Source organism: Orycteropus afer, unplaced genomic scaffold, assembly GCF_000298275.1.
Source record: "Orycteropus afer afer isolate SDZICR_OR568_19922 unplaced genomic scaffold, OryAfe1.0 scaffold00042, whole genome shotgun sequence".
Taxonomy (NCBI): domain Eukaryota; kingdom Metazoa; phylum Chordata; class Mammalia; order Tubulidentata; family Orycteropodidae; genus Orycteropus; species Orycteropus afer.
Window position 1 is genome coordinate 10,633,903 of NW_006921629.1, and position 14,500 is coordinate 10,648,402.

A 14,500-nucleotide genomic window follows, 5' to 3' on the forward strand; every position below is an offset into this window, starting at 1 on the left:
CCCACAAAAATTAAGTTGGGTGGAGGGCACTAGAGAAAATTGAATTCCTTGTGGGAATGTTTGACCAGGGGGTCGTATGAGGGGCAGAAGGGACTATTCCCTGGGGAAGGATATCATGTTTGGTAAAGTGGTGAGTCAGTGAAAAAGGAGGAGACCGTCAACAAGATGGATTGACGCAGTGGCTGCGACGACGCAAGGACTGTGAGGACGGTGCATGACTGGGCTGTGATCTGTTCTGTTGTACACAGGGTCGCTACGATTCGGAGCCATCTTGTCGGCGCCTAACAACCACCACCACTGAGGGGAACTTGGCGTTATCTATTGCCAGATCCCTAACTCTTGGATTGGAGTTTGTGACTTGACGGTGAAGTTGTCGATGTATTTGAGACTGAATCAACCACCTGACTGTTTTTTCAGCCCTTCGGCTTTACCAGGCTCCTAATGACTGCTGCCTCCTTTCACCCACTGGTTCTTAGCTGTTGATAAATCTCAAAACTCTGTAACTTTCAAAAAAAAAAATCTTTTTTTTTTTTTCCAGCCTTGAATAGACCCCATGAAAAATGTGATCCCACCTGCCTCGTGAGAAGTATTTGCATCCAATTCAAAAATGATCATGTAAACTTTTCATAATTATAAGCCATTCTTATCAAATCGTACCTGTTCCTGAGTGTATTACCCAGTAGGTAATTGGAAGTTTGTGCTGTCATTAAAAATGACAGCTTCCTCAGATAACGTTCTGGGTGCTTGTAAAATGCAGATCGCCCAGCCTATATTTAACTTGTGTGCGGTGCAGCTTCCTTTCAATGGTTAGGTAACCTAGGGGCTGGCGCCTGGTGCAGGAGAGCTCGCGGCAGGGAGCAACCAGCTCTATGCTCATGAATACCTTGCCCTGAAATGGAGTCAGAACAAGCAGGACTTTTTAAAAATAAGCCCCAACTGGACTCTCATCTCTCTCCTCTCCGCGTTGACACTGCTGCTCATGTTGAAGTTTATTTATATCTTCAGTCAGCCATGGCACAGAGGTCATTTCTATTGGCCTAAAATTTGAGCGGCTTCTGTGTTTGCTTAGGGAAGCTGATCTCCTCAGCACTTAGGCTTGTAATGCAAAGCTTGTCTTTTGCAGAAGCTTTTCTGCCTCTATAACACCCAGCACCATCACCAATTTGCAGCTCCACTATGTATTTAAAACTTGAATAGCTTTATAAGGTGCATCCCTGTAATTGAGCTCTCCTTCTCTAATGGGGTCTTGCCTGGCAGCAAACCTTCCATAAAGGAACCACTAATTAAGCAAAAAAAACTGTTTGTCTTGCTTAGCCATGTTTCATGAATTTAGCAGTCAATTTAGAAGATGGCAGCATCCTTCTTTATAGCTGTGATTTTAGTAATAGTCTTCCGTGGCGTTCTGGAGTCTTTTCAGCCAGCACTTAGGGTCTGTGTGACCCTGTTTCTGTTTTGCTCTCCATCTTTAAGGGTTTATTTACGTGCACTTCTATTTTCACGAACATCCTTATTAAAGCTACTCTTTAAGGATCAGACCCACACCGAGCCTTCCTGGTTGGAAGCGGGGCAGTGGGAAGCATGTTGATTTGCAGTGGTGGCACGCACTGGCTGTCAGGGAAGATGCCTGTCAGTCAAATGGGTCTCGTGTCTGAGAGGGCCCAAGCAGCTCTCTCCCCTTCTGCATCTGAGGGAGAATTGAAGGTGTTAGGCAGGCTTACCCGGGCAGCACCACTCACACACCATGTGCAAGCCACCGCTGTATTCAGCACATGCCTCCTAATAGAACCTTTAGCTCCTGGAGCCAAGTCTCGTTTTGTGTGTGTTATTAAAGTGCGGGTGACTAGAAAAAGCAGAGCCCTCTTAATTAGAGAGTGACATTCTTGTATAGTAGTAGTGTACTGTTCGTGGCATAATTGTCACAGCAAATTACCAGTTAGGTTAAATATTGAGCTGGTAGTTCTCGTAGCTTCAATTATTTGCTCCACCCCGTCCTCCCCACCCCCTCCTACTATCCTGCACTTCCAACTTGAGCTTCTGCCAAGTGGTAGCTTTTAAGTGAGGCTTAGAGAAGATACACTTTATAGCAAGAGCAATAAATCTGGCTTTGGGCAAGTTATAGGATGCCAGGAACATCTGAATGAGGGGCGCAATTTTTGCTCAGAGTATGGGGGAGTGCTGGGTCATCCTAGGGGTCTTCTAAAGCCAGCTATAAAACTACTGGGTCAGTGAGTATATCTGGCAAGCGTGTCTTGAATGTGGGAGCACTATTTGCAATGCCACGAGAAATGCAAAAGAAATAGAGGGCTTGTCCCTTCTCTCTGAATTTTAATCCATGAGGGCAAGGCCCGTACAGTGGAAGAACACTTTTAATAAACATATTAAGTAATATAGTGTAGATTGCGTATGTGATGGAAAAGGAGCTCAGTGGAGAGGAGGGAACAGAATCTAATGGAGGCAGCCATGAAAGTTCGGAGTTTTAATTGTAACCATGAGAAAAGATGGATTGGCGGAAGGAAAAGAGAAGTTCCTGTCAAGGTAGGCATAGGTGGAGGAGAAAGTAAGCCGGGGGCAGGTGATACCCAGGAAATCAGCTTGGCCTGAGTGGTAGATCTTTGTAGAGAAATAATAAATGAGATCGTTGAACCTCAGCAAGGCAGCGTGGACCTTGGTTTTCTCAGAGCTTAATGCTTAAGCCCGTTTGGAATGTAGGTCTTAGCAAACGTCTTTGGTCTTTAATTGACCTTTCAGCTGCTCCTGGAGCTGGTGTTCTCCAAAGCCAGGTAAACAGGACGATTGCTCCAATGCAGGCTGCCTCTGCTTGGCCAACTAAATAGCTGAGGAAATCCTGCAGGGGATGTTATTGGAGTGTTGTACACTCAATTCCTCACAAGCTTCACGCTGGGCTGTTCATTTTCTTTGGACGAAGATAGACTGGCTCCCTCTCTTGTTGATGGAATGAAAATTCTCTCTTGCATTATGGCGTATGTGATAACTTTGGTGGCGGTGGTGTGGGGATAATGAAGAGTCTCTTAATGGCCCTAGTTAAACCCGGTAATATCACTCCATCACACTTCAGCTGGCTGTGGGACTCTAACCTACTTTGTATTCCTAACCTTCTAAACCCTGCCACTGGCATCTTCAAAGCACGAACAAGGAGGCAGCCATCACTCATGTTTCCTGGAGCACAGCTAGAAGCCAGTACTAATTTCTTGACTCCAGGCTTGGGCCTCTTCCAATTCCAGCTCCCCAGCCTGAGCTCAGTCTCTTTGGATAGACTTGAGAAGTCAAAGTTACAGCCTGGCCACAACACCAGCCTTCTCAGTCACTTAGCTTCTAGCATGCGGGCTAAGGGCCCCCAAAGGAAGACAGCTCATTTTATTCCGGAAAGTGGGGAAGTGAATTTGCTTCAGGACCTGCCGAGGTCTAATTAGTATCATCCAGAAGCAGAGAAGCATATCATGCTTGATAAAGTGGAGCATCAGAGAAAAGGGGGAAGACCCTCAAAGAGATGGAGTGACACAGTGGCTGCAACAATGGGCTCAGGTATAGCAAGGAAGGTGAGGCTGGCGTGCAAGACTGGTGTTTCGTTCCGTTGTACACAGGGTCGCTGTGAGTCAGAGCTGACTCCACAGCACCTAACAACAGCAACATAAGCAGAATTTGCTCTGAGTGTGGGGTGTGCGGTGTGCATATGTGTAATGTTGGTATATGCATGTGAAGTGTGTGTGGTGTGTATGCACATCTGTGCAGTGTGTTGTGTGCACGACTGTGCATGCATGCATGGTGTGTGCACATGTACACAGTGTGTATGTGCACGTGTGTGCCCTTGGCTAAGGTAAGATATGCTTAGCAATGGCCGCTACTCCTTTCCATTGGCCTACTTCAGTCCTGCTTCTCAAAATGCCTAGCAGATGTGGATACCCCACAACCCCTTTGCTTTTCTGAAAATGTCCCATATTGACCCCCAAGCAGAGAACCGGGTAGGATATGATTGTCAAGGCAACTTTTCAATGAGCTTGAAAGAGATGGGAAAAGGGGGCCACATGCTGAGACAGAGGAAGGGCAAATGGGAGCGACCATGAGAACAGGAATAGGTGGGGAGAGAGGTCGTTTTACCCTAAATTAAATAATGGAAATGACAATTATGAGCAGCAATGAGAGCAATGATTCGGCAGCCTCAGAGCTACACGACCATGGTGAATGGCTCTCCAGGGAAACGGGCGCTGCCTCCTCTCCTGGAAGTCGGGGAAGGGGTCTCTCGCCAACTAGGGGTGGAGGCAGAGCCGGCCGCCGCCTGATTTAGCCTGGAAGTTAAAATCGCTGAGGCAGTTTATAGCAACACCAGAGTGAGCCGAGGCGCACTGTCAGTCAGTAGGCAGGATCCAGCGATGGTGGCATAAATGTTTCAAATGTGCTCAGGGTAATTAGTTTTGAATTACCATGTGCATATTTTAAACATTTAAATGATCATCCCAGGTTTTCGAAAACAGTTTCGCACGGCTTGATGGTCCTCCCGCTCCGGGCGCCGTCTCCCCCCTGGGTTAGCAGCCCGCGCGGCCGCCGCCGCCGTTCGCGCGCGCGGGATGGAGCCAGGTGGAGCATGTCGGTTCTGCGGCTTCAGCCGAGAGGGCTGAGCGGCGGGAGCCGCGCTAAACCCTCGGATCAAGGGGGATTAGGCCGCAGCCCTGGGTCCTGGCGCAGCCGGCTCGACCAGCACTTCCCCTCCAAGCCAACCGCGTCTGTGCCAGTTTTTCAAAAACAATTTGTTCAGCTTTTAAGTTTTCCATTGTGCATGAAAATGCACTTCCATTTGGGCAGATTTTTTAAAAATTTTATGAAGACACACAGAGCTGGGAAACTTGATCTATGATTAGGCAGGTAGGAACTACATTTGGTGCTTTAAAACAGTGGCCTTGTCCACCAGTCACTCGGGGCAAAATGCCTTCCAACAACGTCGTGTCTAAGGCATTTGACTGCTAACCAGAAAGCAGGCAGTTCAAACCCACCAACCCCTCCTCAGAAGGCAGACTGGGCAATCTACTTCCTTAGAGATACCTCCTTGGAAACCAAGGAGGGGTCGCTGTGAGTCGAATGGACTCCAAGGCAGTGAGTTCGGGTGTTTGGTTCAGCATGCAAACAGCAATTTCCAAAGTCCCTCATTAAGTGGACAGTACAAAGGGCAAAAGTTACCACTCCACAACCCTTGGAGTGTTCCCTCCAACAAAAAACAGAAAGAAAACCAACCTGTTGCGGTGGAGTCAATTCCGACTCATGGCGACTCCATGTGCTACACACCAGAACTGGGCTCCATAGCGTTTGTTGTCTGTGATCTTTATGGAAGCAGGTCGCCAGGACTTTCTTCCCCGGCGCCACTGAGTAGGTTTGCACCGCCAACAATTCAGTTACCAGCCGATGGCAGGTCACTTGCACCGCCCAGGCTCCTTGCTCCCTCCGTCAGAAGTTGTTGAAGATGTTGGTGAACATGTAGAAACTGTTGTATTGGTGTATGTTTCGCTATGTATATTCTCAGCAACAACAAAAATAAAATAAACATAAAAATAAAACAGAATTTTAAAAGTTAAAAAAAACTCCAAATATCACTTTTTAAAAAAAAGTTACTGTTGGTTATCTTACCAATGTCTTACCAACAGACTCCCTTTGGCTTGGGCAGCGTTAAAGTCAGGCTTCTAACTTTAGCAGAATTTGGAAGAGGGACTTGGAGAAGCGGTTCTGCGTCCGTGTCTTCCTGTTGAATGTGCTGTTTCTCCAGCAGGTGGAGCTAGAGAATAAAAGCTCTGAGCCTGGGCCTGGGCCTCTGAGTGGGAGCTATCAGTGCTGAGATCCCAATTGAATGAAAATGGTTCATTATGCAAACTGTCTGGTTCAGTACACAGAGGCAGCCCCCAGGCAAGCACCCCAAGTACTCGCTTTTTCCTCTACCCAGATTAAAACATATGAACTACTTTGATGTAATCTTATAACAAAGCCTAATAGAAATTTTATTTCTTCTGAAGTTGACTGTCATTTCTTATTGCCCCCCTTCTTCTGTTCTATTAATATCCTTACAGTCAGGGGCATGGGGCTGAGTGTCGACTGTATCTTAGGATAGGAACAGCGAGTTTTCCTTGGCAATGGCCCGGTTATTTAAATACAGTTACATTGCTTGCAATATGTTTAATCTCTTGTGTTTTTTTTTCCCCCATTGCTATTTATCATTTTAATAGAATGCTACACAATATCACATTATGCAATGTGTTTAAATTGATAAATTATATTAGAAAAATATTGGATAGGATTTTTTAATGGTAAGTGGGTTTTGTAGAAATATTTTCTCATTAGTAGATCAGCTGCTTGCAGGGTAGGAATTGTAAGGATTTGGGAATAAGCTATATTTATGACCTATTTGGCTAATTAAAATTAAAGCATAATTTTAGCATGAAGTTGCTGCAAGACTTTGCAGAGAGGGTGGAGGAAGAAACTTGCCCAAATCCAGTTACTTTAAAATGTCAGTTGCCATAACAACTTCACATGAGCCATATTTTTACTTGAAAATTCCTTTTAGGACTCTGCTGCTATAATCATTTGCCTCGGCTCTTTTTAGGAGGCAGATTTTCTTTTGTGATCATTTCAAGGCTTTTGTTACTGTAACATAAACCACCATGTAAACCTCAACTCTTTATTTCTCCATGTACAAGAGCAGAAGGGTCCCCCAAAATAGAAATGTGGGGTACAGGGAATGGGCTGCAGGGAGGGCTCTCCAAGGCCACGGGGGAGAAGGGCCAAGGTCTAGGGGGCAATTTTGGCAGAAGCCAGTGCCCTTCTGGGTGGGAATTAGTAAGCCAATAGAATTTTCTGAAGTATGACGGTTAAGCATTTCTGTGTCCTGGGAGTTTTGCATAAGGCAAATACCAGTCTGACCCTCTTAAGGCAAGATGGACCCACTCATGTATTCCGAAGGCCTAGTGCTGCATCACTTTGTCATTCAGCGGAACTACTGGTATTTGATGACCGTGTAAGGCAATCCCCAAAGTATTTACTTAGAAGCAAAGTGGTAGCAGAGTAAAGTTCAGTGTCCTTTTTCTATCCACTGTTTAGCTGCTAACCTTGATTCATCAGACAATAGGACCTCAGAGAAGCACCGGCATCTGTGTTCCGTTCTGGCCACAGGCGGACTAGAGGGTACAGTTGTCGCCAGCCTTCCTGAGCTCTCTGGGACTGACAGTCATTGCTGAGTGCAAGTGTGTGGTTCTGAGGAAAAAATCTTGCAAGTGGGAAGAGCACTTCATTTCGAAAGACTTCTGGTGCCATGTTCTTGAAGGAGTCTGGCTATTCTCACTCATCTCGTGTGTCCCTGGTGGCGTGTTCTTGTAGTCAAGTCTCTGACTACCCCTGCCATGACTTTAGTGACCCATAGCCCCCTTTCCTGGTTTTTGCCATGTTCCTTCCTCGCTCTCTCTCCTCCTTCCTCCCACTCCAACTCTTTGGCAGGATCTCAGAATGGTCACACTTCCTCACCGGAAGCTCACAAAGGGAGAGTGGAAATCCTGGGAGGGGGATGGGAGAGTAAAAAGATGAGACATGGATTACTATCCTATTTTCTGGTGAACTTCACCTTGGGGAACCATGTCACCTAATCTTCTTACCAATAAAACCACCAGTTGCTGTCAGGCTGGTTCGGACACATGGAAACCTCATGTGTTAGAGAATAACTGCTCTGTGGGTTTTCTGGTCTGTAATCTTTGCAGAAGCAGACCTCCAGGCCTGTCTCCCATGGCACACTGGGTGGTTGGAACCACTAAGCTTTAGGTTAGTAGTCAAGTGCCACTAGGGAATTTTCAGGGGTTACAGTGAAGGTAATCTCTGTCCCTTCCACCTCATACAGTGGAAGTCAAGATCAAACACCACAATTTGTGGGAAACAGAAAGCAAAAAAAAAAAAAAAAAAAATCTCTAAATGTGTTGCTGTGAACTGCCATTGAGTTGGCTCTGACTTATAGCGACCTTTTGCAACACAGAACTAACACTGCTAGTCTTGTACCATTCCCATGTTGGGTTGGGGTAGTAGAACAGACCACTGTGATCTATTGGAAAGGTTTTCTTTCAGTGGCTGATTTTCAGAAGCAGATCACCCAGGCCTTTCTTCCTGGTCTCAGTCTAGAAGTATCCCACGATGCAAGCCACCACTGACAGTTGCTACAGGCTGTGCACGAAGTGCATTTTCTGGGAATTGAATTCCAGTGTCCTGCACGGAGGGCGACAATTCTTCCACCGGAACACCACTGCCTCTCCATAAATGCGTAAGGGATAATAATCGTTACGTCTTCTTTTCTGAGGGACCCAGACCTTGGTGATAATGGAGCTTACTCTCTAGACAAATAACCAGGCTGGAAACATGAGCTGATCTTTTCAAAGTCGGTGCTACATCTCTGGAAGAGACTTCGTGAAGGTTTGCATCTGTTTGGAGATGTGCAACATTTTGATCGCTCTGTACACTCTGCTGAAATGTAATGCTTGACATTTCTCAAGAACCAGTTGTGCTTTTTCATTTTTTTAAACTGAGTGTAACTGAACTATATGTCGGGGGAAATTGAAATAAAACATTACTGCTTGGTTTAGATGTGAAACTTGAATTTCTGCTTCTTTCTCACCCTTCCTTTGAGGACAAACATCCTTCCTCCACTTTCTAGCCCCCAGGCATAGGAAGCAAATGTCTACACCTGCTCTTTGCACATTACGGGGGCAGCATGGGGCAGGAGAAGATTGTACCACTCCATGATCAGACTTATCTGTGTTCAAATCCCACATCTTCCACTTCCTTAACCTCAGAATTCATTTCCATGTGTATGAAGCAAGGATGACAATACGTGACTTTCAGGCCTATTGTGAGGATTCAAAATAATACACATAAAACACCTAGCATGTAGTAGACTATATTTTAAAATTGCAGTGCTAGGTGCTGTCTGTGCTTATGAGAGGACTGAAATTCCTTCTGTCTGGCCCAGCCGTAGTGCCCTTGACCTGGGAGGCAGAAGGATGTCTTCATACCTTTAGCTGATTAGAAAGAGCAGCCTCTGGGAGCCTGGTGAAGCTCTTCATTTGTAGCAGTCCATCCAGAAGACAAATCTGGGTGCGTAGCATTACAGGTTGATCAATTTTGATTTAACCTAAACAAGTGTTTTCTAATTATCAGAGCTGACCAACAACATAATGTTGTTGTTATGTGCCACCGAGTCGGACCCAACTCATAATGACCCCTCCTTGGGTTTCTGAGGTGGTATCACTATGGAAGTAGACTGCCCAACCTTCCTTCCGAGGAGTGGCTGGTGGGTTTGAACCACCAGCCTTCTGGTTAGCAGTCGAGTGCCTTAGGCACTACGCCACCAGAGCTCCTAACAACATAATAGGTCACTTTAAAATATAACAACAACCCATGGGTAGCACAAATGACTAAGTGCTTGGCTGCTAACTCACAGATTGCAGCTGAGATCCACCTGGAGGTGCCTTGGAAGAAAGACCTGGCAATCTGCTTCTGAGAGATCACACACATCGAAAATCCATGGGGCACAGTTCTGCTCTGACACACACGGGGTCACCACGGGCTGGAAGCAACTAGATGGCAACGCTGCTGGATTTTTCTTAGAATATAGTGAACTTCCCTCCTGTCTTAGGCTGGGGTTTCTAGAGAAGCAAAGCCAGTGAAGCTTTATATATATATAGGAGCTCTGGTGGCATAGTGTCTAAGGCATTTGACTGCTAACCAGAAGGCTGGCGATTCAAACCCACCAGCCACTCCTTGGAAGGAAGGTTGGGCAATCACTTCTATAGAGATATCGCCTTGGAAACCCAAGGAGGGGTCGCTGTGAGTCGGGTCCGACTCCATGGCAGTGCATTTTGTGCATGTGTATGTGTATATGTACACATACCAAACCTACTTCCATCAAGTTGGTTCTGATGCACAGGGACCCCATAAGACAGACCAGAACTGCCCCATAGGGTTTCCTAGGCTGTAAATCATTATGGGAGCAGACTGCCTCATCTTTCTCCTGTGGAGCTGGTGCTGGTGGGTTCAAACTGCTGATGTTTTGGTAGCTGAATGCTTCAACTATTATGCCATGAGGGCTCCCATATATAAATAAAGAGAGAGAGAGAGAGAAGGAGCTCTGGTGGTGTAGTGCCCAAAGCATTTGACTACTAACTGGAAGGTTGGCAGTTCAAACCCACCAGCCACTCTGTGGAAGGAAGCCTGGACAATCTACTTCCATAAAGATTTACCACCTAATGTGGGCCGCTATGAACTGGAATTGACTTGATGGCAGTGAGAGAGAGAGAAAGAAATTTATCTCAAGAAAATGGTTCATGCAGTTGTAGAGGCTGGCAAGTCCCAAGTATATGTGAGGCTGGAGGCTGCTCCTGACTCAAGTAGCTGCAGGGCCTGATGAACTCAAGATCAGCAGGCAATACAGCAGGCTGCTGGCTGCAGAAGCTGATGAGTCCAAGATCAGCAGGTAAGATGGCAGGCTACTAAGGAGCATCTGTGGCACAGAACATAAGGCATTTGACCACTAACCAGAAAGTTGGCAGTTCAAACTCACCAGCCACTCCACAGAAGGAAGATGGGGCAATCTACTTCCATAAAGATTTACCCAGTGGGCATCACTACGAGTCAGAGTCAACTTGATGGTTGTTTTTTGGTTGTATGGAAGGTTGTTGGTTCAGGTCCAAGAACCAGAGGTCAGATGTTGATGAGCCAAATGCAGGATCCAGATTGAGCCAAAAGCCTGAGAGCTTTGCCAAGACATCCATATATATTGGAAGCAGACATCACCCTTGAGAAAACTCTCTTTCATCTGATTGGCTTCTCACAGCAGATCTCCTCATGAAGGTGATTACATTACATTATATAAGGTGCATTGTTCCCTACATCATAACTACTAAACCACTGAGAATCATGGCCCAACCAAGTTGACACACAACATTAATTATCACACATTATTAAGAAAAGTCAGGTAAACATTTGTACAGCCCCTATCAGAGAGGAGTCTTAAGATTGGCCCTTCAAACTCAGAGCTCAGGTGAGGACAAATGTGAGGAGGAACATTCTTGTTATCAGTGTTTGGCTTCACACTTCTCTTTTGGATCCCTTTCTCCTCTGAGGTGCCTTGCGGGACCTTCTGTGATCTGCCATCTTAGAAACTACTTCAGTAAGAAGGAACCCAGAGCTGAGATATGGAACTGGTTTTGAAAGGTATGACTTGGCTTTGAGGAAAGACTTCATGTACTTGTGGCTTTACTATAAAGTAAAAAAATCACAGGTACCTTATGATGGCTAAGGCTGTGTGTCAACATGGCTGGGCCATGATTCTCAGTGGTTTGGCACTTATGATGTGAGATCTGATACAATGTTATGTGAGATCTGCCACGAGCAGCCAATCAGTTTGAGGAAAGGGAGTTTCCTCAGGGGTGTAGCCTGCTGCCTATACATATGGATGTCCTGGCAAAGATCTGAGCTCTATGCTCGATCTGGATCCTCTATCTGTCTCATCATCATTTCACCTCTAATTCTTTGGACCTGAGTCAATAGCCTGCCATATTGCCTACCAGTATGGGGACTTGTTAGCCTCTACAGCCTGCGAGCCAATCGCTTGCCATCTGACCTGCAGAGCTTGGGTTTGTCAGCCCCTGCAGCTAGGTGAGTCAGGGGAAGCCTTCAACCTGATATCCAACCCATGGACTTTGGACTTGCCAGCCTCTACAACCTTTGAGTTGTGGTGCTGGCAAAGAATGCTGAAGGTACCATGGACTGACAAAATAACTAACGATCTGTCCTGGAGGAAGTGCGGCTGAGATGGTCCTTGGAAGCGAGGATGGCAAGACTTCGTCTCACCTACTTTGGTCATGTTGTCCGAGGGGAACATTCTCTGGAGAAGGATGTCATGCTTGGTAAAGTGGAGGGTCGACGAAAGAGGGGAAGGCCTTCGACGAGATGGATTGACAGAGTGCCTGTGACAATGAGCTCAAGTGTAGCAAGGATCATGGAGCTGGCGCGGGACCGGGCGGTGTTTCGTTCTGCTATGCATGGGGTCATACCTAACAACAACAACACAACCGTTGGAGCCATTTCCTTGGGTCTCTCTCTCTCTCTCTCTCTCTCTATATATATATATATATATACACATATACATTATATAAGTTTCACTGGTTTTGCTTCTCTAGAGAACACAGCCTAAAGCACACTCCAAGTCAAGTAGATTCTGACTCATGGCGCCCCTCTGTGTGTGAGGGTAGAACCGTGTTCCAAGGGCTGTCAGTGGCTAATTTTACTGAAGTAGATCACCAAGCCTTTGTTCCAAGGGGCTTCTAGGTGGACTCAAATCTCTAACCTTTCAGTTAGCAGCTGAGGATGTTACTGTTGCCAGTTTGCACCATCCAGGGAGTCCTGGCACTCCAGCGGTTTCTGGAGAATTCCCTTTGGCAGGTAGACAGGATCCAGTGGAAGGCAGACTAGTTGTTGAAGAGAAGACTTTGTCCTGGGAGCAGGTCTCCGTGCAGCTTTGGCTGTCTTTCTGCCATCTTGACTCCTCTCACGCTCCTTCAGCCGGCTAGGTCAGTAAGGGGAGCCACAGATCCACTCAAGCTTTTGTCATCGTCAGTGACAACTAGGATCCCTCACAGTGGGCTATTCTGTTTGGCTCCTCACTGCACAGCCCAGTACTCACTCTTCTGTACCCCCAAATGCTTCCCAGTGTCTGCTTTCTTCTGCATCAGGTATAAATGAATTATATTCTTAGTGTCTGGGGTTTAATTGCTTAATAACATCTGAGCCACAGTCCAAAGGAGCACCGGCCATCAGCGCAAGGCCTGTGTCTCATGCCAAAAAAAAAAAAACTGGTACATGACCCACAGGAAAAAGCTTTGGAAAATCACCTTAAAAAAAAAAAAAAAATGGCACCACACATGCAATAAACAGCTTTCTGCCACAGTCGGCCAGCCATAAATTTAATCTGTTTTGACCTGGACACAGCTGTTTTCGTCTTCTTGCTTTGGCATCTCAGGACTGGCGGAGGCCAAGTGCCCATTGTCACTGGCAATGAGTTCTCCTGTTGAAAGACACTTTAATGAGAGAGTTGGCACCACGTTCTGCACCTCGCAGTGCATTGTTCCCTCAGCAAAGTTTTCAGTTAACGAGTGTAAGGTTTTTGATCTCAAACACACTGGAAAGATAAGCTGGAAGGCCAGCAGTAACTTTCCTTTGGAGACAAGTATAAACCCAAAACATTTTCTGGGAACAAAAAAGTCAGACTGCATGAGATCCAAAGGTGGCCGGCCATACTGGAGGGGCGAGAAGGCTGGGTTATTCCATCCTGCCCACCCCCACCCTGTGGCTGTTGTTAGTTACCATTGAGTCGATTCTGACTCCTGGAGACTCCATATGTTACAGTATAGAACTTGCTACGTAGGGTTCTCTGAGCTGTAATCTTAATGGAAGCAGATAGCCAGGCGTTTTCTTCTGTGGTACTGCTGGCTGGGTTCCAACCACCAACCTTTGGGTTAGAGCACAAACCGTTTGTACCACCGAGAGCCCTTACTCCTGGCCTATCTCCATGCATCTCAGAACCACTGGGTCCACGTGGTTCTTTGAGCTGTGGTGGCTCTTCCTGCATTTCAAGCCCTAGATTAGCATGGAAATACAGACATCATTCTTTGGGGGACCTCTGTTGACATTCCCTCAGACATCCATGCTGGGGAATCAGTCCCTAGGCCAAGCTCTGAGGATACACTCATCCTGCCTCCTGGCAGGTAACACCCGAGGAGCTCTCGGTTAGGACCCTGTTGCTGCAGAATGTCAAACCTTCTGGCCGTTGCAGATTCTCTCAGCCAGACTCAGATGTCTGAAGAGCAGCGGCCTTTCTACATTCTCAGAACTAAGAAGAACCTTTCAGAGCTCTTTCTTTCTGTCTTCTCTTGTTCTTTTAATTTTATTTTCTGTCTGTGTGAAAGCACCAAGTACTGACTGTAGCTGAAAATGACAAGGGGCTGTCAAAAGTGAGAAAGGAAGGGAAAAATCAAATGTTACCCCCAACAGCAGTAGCTGAAAGGCACGGCCTGACCCCTTCCCCCACCCCTCAGCAGGGTGAGCCGTCCCTGTGCCAGCCTAATTGCCACCAGTCTGCGGCCAGTATGGTAACGAGGCGCTCAAGCACCAGGGTACTCTTTAAATGACGCAACATTTAAACAACATCCATTTACCTTTCACGCACCTCTGCTTTGCTTCTTAATTATTGGCAGCGTTTGGCTTCAAAAGAAGCCTTTTTTTTTTTTTTTTGCTGATGGAATCCATTTCCTCATCCTCCTGCGGAGATGCTGTGGCCTTGTGTTTACAGTTGGGACGGGGGTGGGAGGGGGCGCATTTTGTGGCAACAAATAGTACGTTAGGGGGAAGAAGGTTGGGATCTGTGAGGCGGGAGAGATTCTGGGAGAGAGATGGTCTCTGGCTCTGAAAA